Source organism: Ceratotherium simum, chromosome 27, assembly GCF_057802395.1.
Source record: "Ceratotherium simum simum isolate JZ-2026a chromosome 27, ASM5780239v1, whole genome shotgun sequence".
Lineage (NCBI taxonomy): Eukaryota > Metazoa > Chordata > Mammalia > Perissodactyla > Rhinocerotidae > Ceratotherium > Ceratotherium simum.
The window spans coordinates 8,870,212-8,886,004 of NC_141926.1; the positions used below are offsets into that span (position 1 = coordinate 8,870,212).

A 15,793-nucleotide genomic window follows, 5' to 3' on the forward strand; every position below is an offset into this window, starting at 1 on the left:
AAACGGTTCTATATTAGCAAAAAGTATGCCTACGAGGAATCACATCATTTTAGATGTTCAATGTACTGTAAGTTATTATCTCCAATAAGGAACTTTAACTCATTATGCAACTCTGGAAATAGCATTTTAAAGCAAAAGCAAAACTTTTTAAAAACATTCATCTGGTTTATACAATATTTCCAAATCATTTTGTTTTCATATACTAAAAACTGGAACTAAGGCTGCCTGTAGACACTAGGTTAGGAAACAAGACTTGTCTTTAAGTGCCTAATGTGAACCCTGAATTAATTATCTTAGTCAGGAGATATCAACATTTCACTTTCACATAACCAATGGTAAACTTCACAGCTCTCACTTAACATGATAGCATTGACATAAAGCAAGATTTCAAAAGATTTCTTCATTTAAGGGCAAATGAGGAGAAATTTTAGGTAATTTAAAATAGTTTGATGATTTTTTCCAAGTTATTAAACACAAATTTAACCCCCCAAAATTTTTAATGCACAATTGTGCAAGCCTTGGATTATGAGTTACCACAATTTCTCTAGCCATCAAAACATTGCCCAACAGTCAAAATAACATACGGTAAGAAATGTCTTAAAAGGGATAACCACTATGTATACACAAGGTGTATACATAAGTTATAAGTCACGCAATTCACTTTGAAAGGGCAAACTGTGTTAGTATCAAGTTTCAAGTGACCATGTTTGATAGTTTCAAGTACTATCTTTACTTCTAAATAGAAAATATACATGAGTATCTGGAGGTAAAACCACCAAACATTCAACAGCAAGTAGAGAGCCTTAGCTCACAGTTTAAATTACTGATAAGGAATACAACACAACTATAAGACTAATAAAATTTTGGGAGAGAAGAGCCAAGTTCGTTATTAAAACTTTCTGGAAGTTTTTGGGGTTTGCTGGCTTCAGACGGTTAAGGTTTTTCCTTGAGGAATAAAAGAGAAATTGCTTGGGGGTGTGAGTGTGGATCTAAGAAATGTGAAAGTTCTTTAAAATAAAACAAAAGCTAATGCTAAAGCAAAGAAAAACTGACACACACCTAATCATAAATACCAAGAAAGTCACAAATGAAGCCCCCTCTCCTATTAATCTTATTTTTAATGTCACGTACAAGGCAATTCTCTTCTCACTCATAATTAAGTTACTTCTATCCAAATTTTCTTCCCATAACTAGATTCTCACCAACCATAAACATGCATGTGAAAACATCCCTGGGCAGTCTAAATTTCTAAGCTATTTTTTATTTAAAAAAAAAAACTTGTTTTCAAGTAGTAGCCAAGATTCAATACAAATTAGCATTTTCTTTTTTTGTAGTTTCAAAATAAAATACACGCCAAAGGTCTATATTATGTGTTATAACAAGTTATCCTGAATTTTGCTTTTGCAGATAAATATTCATAGCACTATAAAAACCTATGTAAACTCCCTAAATACCATTTGGTGCACTTACCACTCCACACCCCCATATCTTTAAGTCACAAACACAGTAACTCTCCATAAATAAAACTAAGGGGCAGACATCAGATAATATCCTAGAGGGAAAAAAAATTCTAACCAAGGGTCTTTTTCACTATCCACATTCCCAAACCAGACATTGTATTAAAATGGGATATTTTCATTTAATTTGAATGTTAGTGACCCTAAAAGACTGGACTAACTCGTTCATTTTTGATTCCTCAGCACACAGTAATTCTGTATGTTTGTTAAGTTTCTAATAGGTCCCACCAAAATATCTTTAAAATGTTTAAGAAATGATCTTATATCCGAATTCCGAATTCCTAACAATAACAAAGATCTCACTAGATCACTTAGTCTCTCCCACCCCTACCAATAATGATCATTCATTCATTCAAGCCTGTTTGTTCAAATCTAAAATCTTTTTTAGATTTTAAAGGAGTGTGCCTTCACCTTACAGACACGGGGGTGACCCTACCTTCTAGAATAATTAACTTCTGAGCCTACGTCTCTTATCAACTGTTTATAGTCAGTTTTACAATACAACTTTGTGTAGACATTGACAGGAGTCCTTAACTTTGGCAAAATTTGAAGTTTAGACGAATCTGGACAGCCACCATAAACACCACTATTTCAAGGCAAATCCTCCAAAAACACTGGGGGTACCTGAAGTCTAAGTCATACATATGCTAAACATCTTAACTATAATCAAGTAAACTTTTGTCTTAACTGCTGCTTCTTTGAAACTATCTTCTTCGGTTTAAAATCTTAGCACATGAAATTTTAGTTCTAGTCTCATGTTTATAGTCTATCTGAACATAATATTCTCTCAAAGTAACTAAACCACCAAGATATGAGAAATATAACAAAAAAGCTAAAGGTAATTCCACTGAATTATTAAAATGTCACGAAATTGAAACTATTAAATATACCCATTCTTAAGCACTTTGCATATGTAAAGTATGTAAAGAAGAAATCTAAGTATTCAAAGACAAAAATGACTAATAATAACTTTACGCAAAACTTTCTTATGACTCATCAATACTTAAATGACGCCTATAATTAAAATTAAGTGTGAAGAACAAAACGCACCAAAGAATATTTTTTAATTCCTTCCATTCAAAAACTGTCTCCCTAGTTGGGGGGTGGGGGAGCTGACAAGTTTCATTAAGAGGGTCTCATCTCAATTTTTCCTTTCCACTTCCAAAAACCACAAAGTTAATCCCACGCTAACCACTATACATGGACACAATCTCTAGGTTACAACCCTGAGTCATTACGCACAGATCACTCCAAAATCCGCCAGTATTTATAATGAGTTATAACCTAGTGATTAAGAGGCCAGGCTGACTGCAGACTCCTGGCTCCTGGAGTCCCAGCTGTATGACCTTGGATGAGTCACAGCTCAGTTTTCCCATCTGTACAATGGGTAACAATTCCTACCGGTAGTATAAGCGAGTTAATACACTTGAAGCCCTGAGAACGAGTGCCTGGCATTCTTCATCCTCATCTCCAAATCGGCGTGAAAACAACGCTATAAGGTGTATTTTCTGACAACTTGGGCGGAATTCAAGAACCAAATGGTGCTGGCATTTAAGTGCTGCACCTAGATTACAAATTTCCTACCATCTAGGGCCGGACGAAAGGCAGAGACAAGTACTTGGAGTCACTCACTCACTCACTAACCGAGCCATTTTTAACTATTGCAGCCTAGGGAGGGGCCTCTCTCTAAGCGAGAGTGGGCTTGTGCCTGTAAAGAGACTCGTCAAGTTTCGTGGCAATACCCAGGTATCCATTATAATTTACGCATTCCCAGCCACCAACTGCTCCGGCTGCTAAAGAGGTCATGCCTCCCTCCCGAGCGGCCGGGCTGCCTCGCACTCGCGGCACAACTTCGGAGCACGCCGAGGGCCCTCGCCCCAGCACACAGCCCAAGGGCCGCGGGGGGACCGGGCTCGCGACCTTCCCCGGCGCCTGGCCCAGCGGCCGGCCCCATTTTCTTAGCCCGTGCATTGTCCTTGCGGAGAACCCCGGCGGTTCCCACACTGGTGGGGACCGAGAGGAGGGACGAGGGAGGAGCTGGGGGAAGAGGATGAGGAGGAAGAGGAGGAGGAGGAGGAAGACAACCTCCTCCCCTCGGCTCGGGCGACCAGTGAAGGTCTGGCGCTCTCTCCGGCCCCCAGGCCCCGGCTCCCGGGAAGCCGCGGCCCCCGCTCCCACCCTCCGAACTTTCCCTCCGCTCGCACCCGCCTCTCCTCCGGGACCGGGCCCGGCGGGCTCCCTCCCCGGCGGCCGGCCCCGGGCCGCGGCGCCTCCTCCTAAAATGGCAGGTCCCTCCCTCCGCCCGGCCGGCCTCGGCGCGGGCCCGGCTGCAGGCCGCGGGGGGAGCCGAGCGCCGGGCCGGGCGGGGCCGCGGCCGGGCCGGACACTCACCGGGACGATGGCGGGGCGCTCGCGCCGCTCCCTCCGGTGAGTCTCAGCCTCGGGCTCCCGCCGCTGCGCTCCGCCGCGGCCTCCGCAGCCAGCGCCGCCCCGGCCGCCTCTCTCCGCCCCCGGCGCTCCCGGCTCGGCGGCCGCGCCGCAGCCTCCTCAGTCTCTCGCCGGCTCGCGGTTCCAGCGGCGCCCGGGGCCGGGGAGGCGACAGCCCCCTCCCCGGCAAATACCGCAGTCCCCGGACCCCGACTCCCGGCGGCGGGGCCGCGCGGCCCGGCCCGGCGCGGAGGGCGGCGGCGACGAGGCCGGGCGCCGAGTGGCGGCCGCTCCCGGCGGCTTCTTCCCGAGGAGGATTTTGTAAATCTCACAAAATGGCGCGCGCTCCAAACCTGCGCAGCGAGAAGCGCCGGGGCCCGAGCGGCGGCGGCGGCGGCGGCGGCGGCGGCGGCGGCGGCGGCGGCGGCGGCTCCTCCGCCAGGAGAGCCCGAACCGCCCGCCCCCGAGTCCCCGCACAGACAGACAGACACTCACACACACACTCGCCCGCGCACACGCTCACTCACACACACACTCGCACACTCACACCGGTCCCGCCCGCTCGCCGGCGGCGGCAGCGGCACCAACAGCAGCAGCAGGAACAGCAGCAGCAGAAGCGGCGGCGGCGGCGGCAGCGCCCGCACCCCCCGCTCGGGGTGTCCGCTCCCTGAGCCCGACCTGGGCTGCGATCAGCAGCAGCGACGGCAGCAGTCTCCCCGGATCCCCCCGCCGCTCTTGCCGCCGCCACCCCCGCCTCACTCCAATGGGGCTTTTTATTATTATTCGGGCGGGAAGCGAAAGGGTTTAAAAAAAAACCAACCAACAAAATGGCGACGGACCGACCCGGTCGCTATAGCAACTGTCAATCAAAACGCAAAACCCCGGCTGACGTGCTGACGTCCTCCTCCCGCCCCCCGGCCCCAAGCCGGCGGGCGGGGCCTGTTGCTCGGGCAACGGCAGATTCCGTTCCCTCCTTTCCCTCTCCCCCTCCGTCCCCGACCAACCACCCAACCCCCTCAGGTCACGTGAAGGATAAATTCGGAGCTCGGGCCCGCTACGAGTGTCAGAGGAGGGCGCGTGATTCGCTCGGGGGAGGGGAGAGGAGGGGGCCGGCCGGGCCGAGGGAGGGAAGGCGAAGGGGAAGGGGGGCGAGGCGGCGGCCCGGCCTGTGCGCGAGCGCCTGCCGCCTGCCCGGCCACGCCCCGCCCCGCGCCCGCCGCGCCCGCGCGCGCGCCGACTGCGGCCCGGGGAGCGCGCGCGGCCTCCGCGCCGTCGCCCCCGGAGCCCCGCGCTTCCGCGTTGTGCGCCCGCAGCCCCGCCCGCGCCGGGGGGAGGGGGCTCCGGCGGCCCACCCCGCGCGCCCGCGCCGGGGGCTCTCACCTTGCTCCCTGGGGAGCGCGCCGGCCGGGGTCAGGCGGCCTGGCTGCGCACGTCCGCGCGTCTGAACTGTTCTTCGAAGGGCTCGCGTGCCCCCCTCGCCGGAAAATGCCCACGGAGGCCGCGGCTGGGGGTGGGGAAGCGGCCGCCTCCGCGTTTCAGACATCTCAGGAATTCCGGACGCTTCGCCCGAATCCGGGATGCCCCTGCGGCTGACACCTTGGCTAAATCATGCCGCTCGGTCTTCGTAGCAACCAATGCCAGCGTTCAGAAATCATGGACGGAGCCATCATGAAAACTTTTTAGGCTGTGCACGCTCTCCCAGGCTCTCCCAGCTATTTCAAACCCTTCCCCACCTTTCTGGGCGCAGCCTGCCTTCTCCCTCGGAATGCCCCTGAAATTAATCCTCTTGAGCGGTTACTGTATCCTTGTCCAATTCCCTGTTTTTCTTTTTCATGCACCATCTCAGCTTCCAGATTCTTAATTCGCCCATTCTGGCTTTCGTTTATTTTTATTCAATCTACCCCTTCTGCCTGGCTGAATATTGCTAGGTGTGTTCCCCAGGCATTAAAACCTAGGGATGCTAGTAGCCATGCAGTGCTGGCTACTTTGTAATGAGCGGACAGCCACTGGAAAAATTGTGTTTTGTACCTATCCTAATAAAATGGACTTGAATAAATGTTACGCTAAAAAGGGTATATAGAGATATCATTTTACAGCAAGTCACTAATTTATTGATTGATTTCTAACCTTGATTTTGCCATCTTATGATAGTGTTCATAGTTTTTTCTTTAGCTTGAGCTGTTCACAAATACAGTAGCAACAGATACAATCTTAGGTGTAGAGAAAAACACCACCATAACAAATACAGGTCTCTATCGTATGTTACTCAAGGAAAGACACGTGCTTTAAATGATTTCCAACCAATGTTTCCCTCCTACAGTTGTTAGAACATTGACATACCAAGACAACCATTCAGACTAGCACAGGCCTTGAAAGAAATCAGAGTAAATCTAAAGTAAATTAGGCAAAAAGTAGACTGGCAAATAGCTTAATTCTGACTGATTCTACGTGGTATCAAAAGTTGCCCTGTCAGAAGTTCTTTTGGATTGCTGCTTCAAAATTGCCCTGCTAAGGTAAAGTCTACATTCAACTTGATTGTTTCGAAGGAGGTGGCCAAGGGTGTCCCTACTGAGGTGAGAGAATCTCTACCTTGATTCCTCCCAAGCTCGCTTCCACCTATGCAACCAACTCGTTCCTCCCTCCCGCTTCTCTCCTCCCTGCTCCCCGCCCCCACCCCATTCACCACACTTTCACTTCTATCAGAACAATTAAGGATTTGCAACCTTTAACACTAAAGTAAATTTGAGTCAAATTTTTGGTGGTGATAAGGAAACTGGCATAATTAATCTTCTAGGTAACCTGCAAAGAATATGACAATGTCTCAAGAAATGTGCCCTTGTCTTCAGTCAAATCAGTCTAGAAGATTATCAGGGTGAGGCAGAATCTCCAGCTTGTAATCATGAAATAATAGAAGACATTGATCATATCTAGAAGGTTGCCCCCTTCCCTCCCAACTCCAACCCCCCACCCCCAGTGTGACACCCTTGCACAACATTGATCAATGAACTGTCATGTCCAGGTTGGAATGCTGTAAAATAGTTTTATCTAGGCTTCACCTAAAAAGTAACCTGTAAATTACGCTGCTCCAAACAAGTAAACACATGTAGGCAGGAAGGACTCTGGTACAGATGCCAGTTTAGTGTTGACAGGATTCAGTGATTAAATCCTTGCTGTCATCTGAGAATTTCCCTATCAGATCACTGACAGATGTGTTACAGATGTATCTATTGATAGAAGTTAACCTCTAAGAGCAAACACCTGCCCAACTCACAGATAATAACAGCCTCCACTTATCCAGTACATTCTAGCAACAGTATATACCCATTAAACAGATGAGAAAACAAGTCCTGAGTAATTACTTTCCCAAGGTCACACCACTAGTAAGTGGTGAAGCCAAGATTCAAACCCAAGTGTAATTGCAAAGCCCATATTCTTTCCGCCACACCAAGATGATCTGATATTATTTGGAAATAGGGTCTTTACAGTGATAATCAAGATGAGGACATTAGAGTGAGCCCTAATCCAATATAATTGGCATTTCCTTTTAAAAAGGAGAAATTTGGACACAGAGACAGACACGCACGCACGGAAGACTGTGAAGACACAGAGAGAACACCATCTACAAGCCAAGGAACAGCTGAGGCTGCCAGAGCTGGGGGAGAGGTTTGGAGCAGATTCTCCCTCACAGCCGTCAGAGGGAATCAACCTCACCGACACCTTGATTTTGGACCTCTGGCCTCCAGAACTGGGAGACAATAAATTTCTGTTGTTGAAGCCACCTGGTTTGTGGTACTTTGTTATGGCAGCCCTGGCAGACTAACACACAGATCCAAGCCAAGATTCCAAGCCAAGCCAGGTTCTTTTCATTGGTTCCACATCCGTTCATGGCCACTCTTCGTGGTGTGCTATACTAAGCCCAAAAGTTCACTAGTTGGAACCTGGCTGGGAGTTATAACCCAAACGTTCCAAGAACTAACCAAACATTCCACTAACCAATATCTCTGCCCTTCACATCAGGTGAGAAGGTGAACAATTTACAATTCGTCCCTGGACAGTGACGTGGCTAGAATCTGACACCCTCACTCTTCTTACAGACTTCAGAGTAAAGGTCCTTGATTGCTCCCCTTGTATAAGCTTTATTGTTTGTTCTGGTTTTAATAGTAATTCATGTTTATCAAATTCAAAAGAAACAATAAATTAAAACAAGAGAGGGGCCTTGTTAAAACTGGCAATGGTAGCATGCTATGAATCAAGAAGTTAATACTCAGTTCTCTGCACCTGAGATCCAAAAACAAAATAAAAGTAATTTATGGTCATTACAAACAGTTTTACAATGTGGAAAGCAATAAAGAAGTAAAGATTATTCATAGATATCACCCAGAGATAAACCTTATTAATATCTTCATATTCACATATATCCTTCTAGACCTTCTTAGACATGAGCACACGCACACACACACACAACACATATAGGTATGTTTTATGCCTTTTTTACTTACAATTGTGTTATGAACACATTTTTGTGTTAATCAACTAAAATTTAGATGATTATTCTAACAGCTACAAGTATTCCATCAGCTGAATGAGCCATAATTCAACTGCTTCTCCATTTTTCAAGGAAGTTTTCCTCTTTTTTTTTTTGTTATTACAAGTAAAGCTGCATAAATATCACATGTACACATTTTACACACCTGTCGTTATTTCCTTAGGATAAGGGCGTGCACCCTTAAAAAGCTTTGATTCATGTTACCAAAATATCCCTCAGAAATTATTTCACCGATTTACGATCCTAAAAGTAGTATGCGCAGGGCTGGCCCCATGGCCTAGTGGCTAAGTTTGGCATGCTCTGCTTCAGCAGCCCTAGTTCCGTTCCCAGGCACAGACCTGCACCACTCATCGGTGGCCATGCTGTGGTGGTGACCCACATACAAAATAGAGGAAGATTGGCACAGATGTTAGCTCAGGGTAAATCTTCCTCAGCAAAAAATAAAGTAGTATGTGAGAATGACTTTTTCCCACATTCTACCACACTCTCTTGTTTTAGTTTACATTTCTTTGACCATTTAGTGTCTTCTTTTTTTATATATGTTTATTGGGCTATCTGTGCCCTGCATGTGTATATCCCATGCCAATTTGGGGCAGAAGATAGAGAGGTGTCATTTTTTTGTCGATTTCTTTTTTTTTTCACCACAAAAAAAAAAAAGGAAGAAAGAAAAGAAAATTAAAAGGCCATATGCTGTTGTTAGCCTAGTATGTGATATCAACACCAGACATCCATCACCCCAATCAGTTTATCTGTGGCCATCTCCATTCCTAGCCATCTCCCAAGTGGATCTAGCCCAGCCTTCTTCCCTGCTCTCAGCCTCTCTTCTCTCAGCCTCCCTACCTCCTCTTAACCAGGCACCTGGACCAGGTGCTCTGCCACCTTTGCAGCATCATAAGGTTGCTTGCAACGTTGTTTTATGCCTAGATGTGGTTCTAGTGGTGCCGTTTTTAAAAAGAAGGACAATACTCATTACTTTCCTGTCATGTAAGAATGTTTACCAATATTATTTCGTGAGTTATCGTTAACATTTTCTTTTTCTGTGACATCAAGATAAAGGTTAAATAGAAAATGTGAAATTGTTGGATTAAAGTGTATATTTTTCACATTTCAGAATATCTTAAAACAGTATTTTGCAACACTTTGGCAAGACTTGAAAAGAAATACACTTTAATATACTGATTCATACATATATAATAGCTTCCTCAAAATTAACAGATTGAGGAAAAATGCCCTAATGAAACTGCAAAAAACAATTAAGTACATGGAATTAAAAATTAGGTAGGATGCACAGAAATCTACAAAGGTCACTTACTTCAATGGTTCATTAGCTCTACAGTACTTGAGAGTTTTGGCTTATTTTCTTGGCTTTTCAATGCAGGTGTGTAGTGGACATCATTTAATATTCCTACAGTGTTTATCAATACACATATTTACTGCTACTGTCTTCAAACATTTTTCCTATTTTTGCTTCAATTCAAAAGATATTTATGTGGTTATAACAGTGGTATTACTTTACTATATTGTATTTGCATGCCTATTTCTATACTATAAATGCTTGTAATTCAAGGATCCTATATTTTCATGTTTGTATCCCTGGCACCATGTCTGGCATACTGTAAATACTGTTTTGTCTTGTATTTTTAAATGAATGCTGAGCTCCTGCTGTTTTCTTCCTATTTTCCTCCATCCGATATGAGTTTTTGGCAATCAAAAACTTCAGGGGAAACAGTCCAGTGATTTGCATAGAAGCAGGAAATATTCTCTTCCAATCTTAAAATGGATGGAAGTTCGCTAGCACCAGAGGGAAGATTGTTGCAGTCAGAAAAGCCAGAAGAAGAAAATTCCACTGAAAAGTTAGAATAGCGTTAGTGATTACCGTGTAGCTAGTTAGTTCTATTACAGCAGTGTTTCTCAAACCAGTGTTCTTGCACAGTCCACAGCTCACCCCAGGTATCTCCAGTTTGAGAAACCATAGATTTGGGCATTCTCATTGGACAGAGGTTTAGGCAGGACGGTTGTGTGGCCGAGTCTTTTAACTTCTATATCCCAAACACAAAAATAATAGCCTTCAATCGCAACAAAAATAATAAAATATCTAGGACTCAATTTAACCAAGGAGGTGAAAGACCTATACAATGAAAACTACAAGACATTATTGAAAGAAATTGATGATGACATAAAGAAATGGAAAATTATCCCATGCATGTGGATTGGAAGAATAAACATAGTTAAATTGTCCATATTACCTAAAGCAATCTACAGATTCAATGCAATCCCAATGAGAATCCCAATGACATTCTTCGTGGAAATAGAACAAAGAATACTAACATTCATACGGGGCAACAAAAGACCCTGAATAGCTAAAGCAATTCTGAGAAAAAAGAACAAAGCTGGAGGCATCACAATCCCTGACTTCAAAATATACTACAAAGCAATAGTAAACAAAACAGCATGGTACTGGTATAAAAACAGACCCACAGATCAATGGAACAGAATTGAAAGCCCAGAAGTAAAACCGCACATCTACAGACAGCTAATCTTCAACAAAGGAGCTAAGAACATACAATGGAGAAAGGAAAGTCTGTTCAATAAATGGTGCTGGGAAAACTGGACAGCCACATGCAAAAGAATGAAAGTAGACCATCTTCTTTCACCATACACAAAAATTAACTCAAAATAGATCAAAGACCTGAAGGTGAGACCTGAAACTATAAAACTCCTGGAAGAAAATATAGGCAGTACGCTCTTTGACATCAGTCATAAAGGGATCTTTTCGGGTTCCATGTCTACTCGGACAAGGGAAACAAAAGAAAAAATAACAAGTGGGACTTCATCAGATTAAAGAGCTTCTACGAGGCAAATGAAACCAGGATCAAAATGAATAGGGAATCCACCAGCTGGGAAAAATATTTGCGAATCACATATCCGACAAGGGGTTAATCTCCATAATATATGAAGAACTCACACAACTGAACAACAAAAAGCAAACAACTGGATCAAAAAATGGGCAGGGGATATGAACAGATACTTTCCCAAGGAAGATATACAGGTGGCCAATAGGCATGTGAAAAGATGTTCAACATCACTAATCATCAGGGAGATGCAAATCAAAACTATACTAAGATATCACCTTACACCCGTGAGAATGGCTATAATCACCAAGACATAAAACAACAAATGTTGGAGAGGTTGTGGAGAAACAGGAACCCTCATTCACTGCTGGTGGGAATGCAAACTGGTGCAGCCTCTATGAAAAACAGTATGCAGATTCCTCAAAAAATTAAAAATAGAAATACCTTATGATCCAGCTATCTCACTACTGGGTGTCTATCCAACTAACCTGAAATCAACAATCCAAAGAGGCTTATGCACCCCTATGTTCATTGCAGCATTACTCACTATAGCCAAGAAGTGGAAGCAACCCAAGTGTCCCTCAACTGATGAATGGATAAAGAAGATGTGGAATATATACAATGGAATACTACTCAGCCATAAAAAAAGACAAAATCGTCCCATTTGCAACAACATGGATGGACCTGGAAGGTATTATGTTAAGCAAAATAAGCCAGAGAAAGAATGACAAACACTGTATGGCCTCTCTCATATGTGGAATATAAACTAACACACGGACAGAGAGAACAGTTTGGTGGTTACCAGGGGGAAGGGAGTTGGGGGGTGGGCACAAGGGGTGAAGGGGTGTATTTATATGATGACTGACAAACAATAATGTACAACCAAAATTTCAGAATATTATAAACTAAGACATCAATAAATAATAATAATAATAATAATCGCCTTCTACTTGCATGTACCGTTAGCAGCTTAAGAGCAGGGTCAAATAGCCAAACGATGTATGAAGGACAGCAAACATGTCTGTCCATTCCCACGTCTGAATTTACTTCCAGAATTTTAAAAGCAAAAAGTATTTATTATATTGCCTTTTTAAATATATAACATAAAAAGTGTAAAGAATAAGAGAAAATGAGCCACTAATCCCATTGCCCAGATAGTGACTGTTTATTATTAAAATAAAAACAATTGAAGTACAAGGTTTGACAATCCAAACAGAACAGAAAAGAATAAAATAAAGAGTGAAAGCCTCCTCCCAGCCTTCCTCTCTCCTTTCTCCTTCACCTTCCTCCTCAAGGCTGCAGGGACTCTTTCTCAAATTCAGAGTCACATCATTGCCTGCTGAAAATCCAAAAGGACTCTCACTGCTTTGGGGATAACATTTCTCCTTGTTTGTCACCCAATCCCTTCGTGATCTGACCCCTCAGGCCTCCTGGGCCGGCTTCCCCAGCTGAGGCCCCCGGAACACGACCTGATCTTTCCTGCCTGCTGTTCTCCATCCTGGAAGGCCCCCCTCCCTCGTCAAAGTATTTCTCTCCCTGCACTTTCAGTGCAGTTTCCTTCTCCATCTGCCAGGAGAAAAGGAAGCTCTTCAAGGGCAGAGATCTAGTTCGCTTGGTTTTTTAACCCCAGTGCTTGGCATATACCATGTACCAAATAAATGTTTTTATAAGAATGGAGACACCATAGAATTGCAAAACAGCAAGAGTTGGCTCCAGCAGGCAAGCAGCTCAAACCAGGAAATGGTTAAAAGCAAGAGGAATACACTTCACTCTGGACTTGAATGGGGGTGGCCATCTGCTTCCGGCCTTCCTCTGCCTCCCACAGTGGATGCAGTCTTCCTGAAGATTGGGAGCGGGCCTGAGTGGGAGAGTTGCAAAGTCGGAGGGAAGGCTGCAGTGGCATTAGTGGAGTATTAAATGAGAGTGCCTTTTGGTGTTTGGGGGGTGGTTCATTCTCAGGGGACACTCTGACTTGCTTTGGCTGGAAAGACCAGGTGGGGGGGGCCCCCAAGAGTGCAGCAGGGATAGTGCTAGGCCCCTCCTGCAGCCAAAAGGGGACCTTGACATTTCCTTCTAGACTGTCTAGCCCAAAACGACTGGGGTGAAGGCAAGGATTTAGGGTGGATGCTGGAAACAGGAATAAATTCCTGGGCTATGTGCTTTGCAGCTAGACAGGTAGAGTGGAGTTGACAGAGTGGAAGGTATACGTGAGACAGAGGGCCAATTTTCGAGGTATATTAATTCAGACCCCTAGGGATGGGGGCCCTGTCCTGCACAGAAGGCACCTGAGACATCATAGAATCACAGGATGTCCGAGTGGGAAGGAGCCCCCGCCCTCACCTGTCAGAACCCTAATCATGAAGTCCCTGCCATGGGGGAGAAAGGACACACAGGAGACCTTACCTGTTAACTGTACGGTGACATTCTATTCACATTAGTCATTGGGGACATTTTCATTTTCTTGCAGTGAAGCAGGGCATAGGTGATGTTCTGTGAGTCTGAACTTTCTAGAAGGGATTGGTGACCTTAATATAGTAATAATAGCAACTGGAAAAAGGAATGGTTGTAGAGGCAGAGAATGCAGGGATCTGGTCTCGTCTCAACTACCTCCCATCTGTAGGAACTTGGGGGGTTTACTTAACCTCTCTGAATCTGTTTCCTCATTTTAAAAGGGAATTCTTTATACTACTTGGTGAGCTGTAAATCATTATATAAATATTGGGCCCTGATATAAACAATAAGAGAATTGCGTTCAAATTTTCGCTTTTGAAGCCTTTCCCAAGACTCCTTCCTCTTCCAAAAGAAATGAATAAATAAATTACTTCTTTCACTTTCTGAAAGCACTCGGGTCTTTCTCCTGGAAATGTGTTTAACACACTATATCCACGTAAGTGATTTTAAGACTATGGTTAAACATCTTCAGGAACTGGAAACTCACTACCTCCTGAAGCTGCCCAGAACTTCTTTGGCGCCCTGACCTATTTAGAAAATCATCTTGACACACCAGAAATTGACCTCCCCACAGTTTCCACCCACTCTTTCTAAATCTTCCCATTTGGGACGACACAGACTAACTCTTACTCCTCTTCCAAAAGCCAACCTTCAAATATTGGAAGAAAGCTGTGAATTTCCCACCTCAATCTAGTCTTTCCCGGGCTAAACATCTCCTTTTCTTTCAGTAATTGCTCATCCTATGTGTTTCCCCAGGCCAACCCACCATCCACCCTTCGTGTGACTCTTTTCAAGGACATCCTTAAGTTGAAACATTGGAAACAATCTAAACGTCCAGCAGTGGAGACTCGATGAAAAAATGTGGCATATCATGTCAAAATAGAGCACATAATAAAAGAATATTTCATGATGTGAGAAAAATGATCACAGTCTGTTAGAAGATAAAGGAAGTTATAAAGTAGCAGATTTTGTATGACTTTAATTTTGTGATAAAAAGTGTACATATTAAAATAAACTTTTGTAACATATATTCTTGGGCAGTACAATTACAGGTGATATTTATCTTCTTGGTGACTTTTTTCAAATTTTCTACAGTCAATTATTGGTAATCAGGAGGGAAAAAAAGATCCTCTATCCCTATAGCTTTTCTAATGGCTTAGGGTCTAAATCTTTGGAATATCATGAAATAGGCTTCTTCTCACTTCTCATTCCAGAAATAAACATGTAGCCGTAAGCCCAGAATACCAGGAGCCTAGTGAACATCCAACAAGTATTTGTTTCCTTCTTTATCTGCCTAAGTTCTAGGGAACTACTCTCAAATCCTCCTCTCTCATTAAACTTTCCCTCATCTGCTTCCTATAACTTGATTTCTATTCCATATTACAAATGACATTTGCTGTACCCCCAAGCTGTTGATTGGAGGTCCCTGATAGTCACCAGCTCCAAGAAGAAGCAGACACATCTCTCTTAAAAGGAGAAAAGCATAAGGAACACCAGCTTCACAATTTTGCGGTATTCTTAAGCCAGTAAAATCTCAGGATATATTAAAGTAGAATGGCCAGGTGTCATCCTTCCATCATACCCATGACACTGTATTAGAGTACAGCCTATTTTCTGATCACTGGCTCTCCAAAGGGACTGGAATTATTTGCCCTGGAGAGAAAAAAGCAAGTATGATGCGCCATTCACAATTTTGTGTATGAAAGGTTTTTTTTCAAGAAGGAAGTCCAGAGAGTGGTCAAACATAAGTAAATGGAACAAAAAACCAGCAGTCTCAACTTGTCAAACCAGAACTCATCTTCTTCCTAAACTGTCTCTCTTAGGTGATACTTTCATGGGTGCAGCCACCATTTTTTGTACGTGTGAGGAAGATTGGCCCTGAGCTAACATCTGTTGCCAATCTTCCTCTTTTTGCTTGAGGAAGATTGTTGCTGAGCCAACACCTGTGCCCATCTTCCTCTATTTTGTATGTGGGACGCCGCCACAGCATGGCTTGAGGA

General features: G+C 44.3%; 1 protein-coding gene across 4 annotated transcripts in view; it reads right to left on the reverse strand.

Annotated features, from left to right (window-relative positions):
* Positions 1–4,052, reverse strand: part of DYRK1A (dual specificity tyrosine phosphorylation regulated kinase 1A) — a 142,600-nt gene extending 138,548 nt beyond the window's left edge. For 3 of the 4 annotated variants that reach the window (XM_087418086.1, XM_087418085.1, XM_087418087.1), the window contains exon 1: positions 3,909–4,052. The gene's annotated coding sequence lies outside the window, so the exon portion shown is untranslated. The remainder of the gene's footprint in view (positions 1–3,908) is intronic. The other variant, XM_087418088.1, reaches the window with a different exon arrangement.
* Between the last annotated feature and the right edge of the window lie 11,741 nt (positions 4,053–15,793).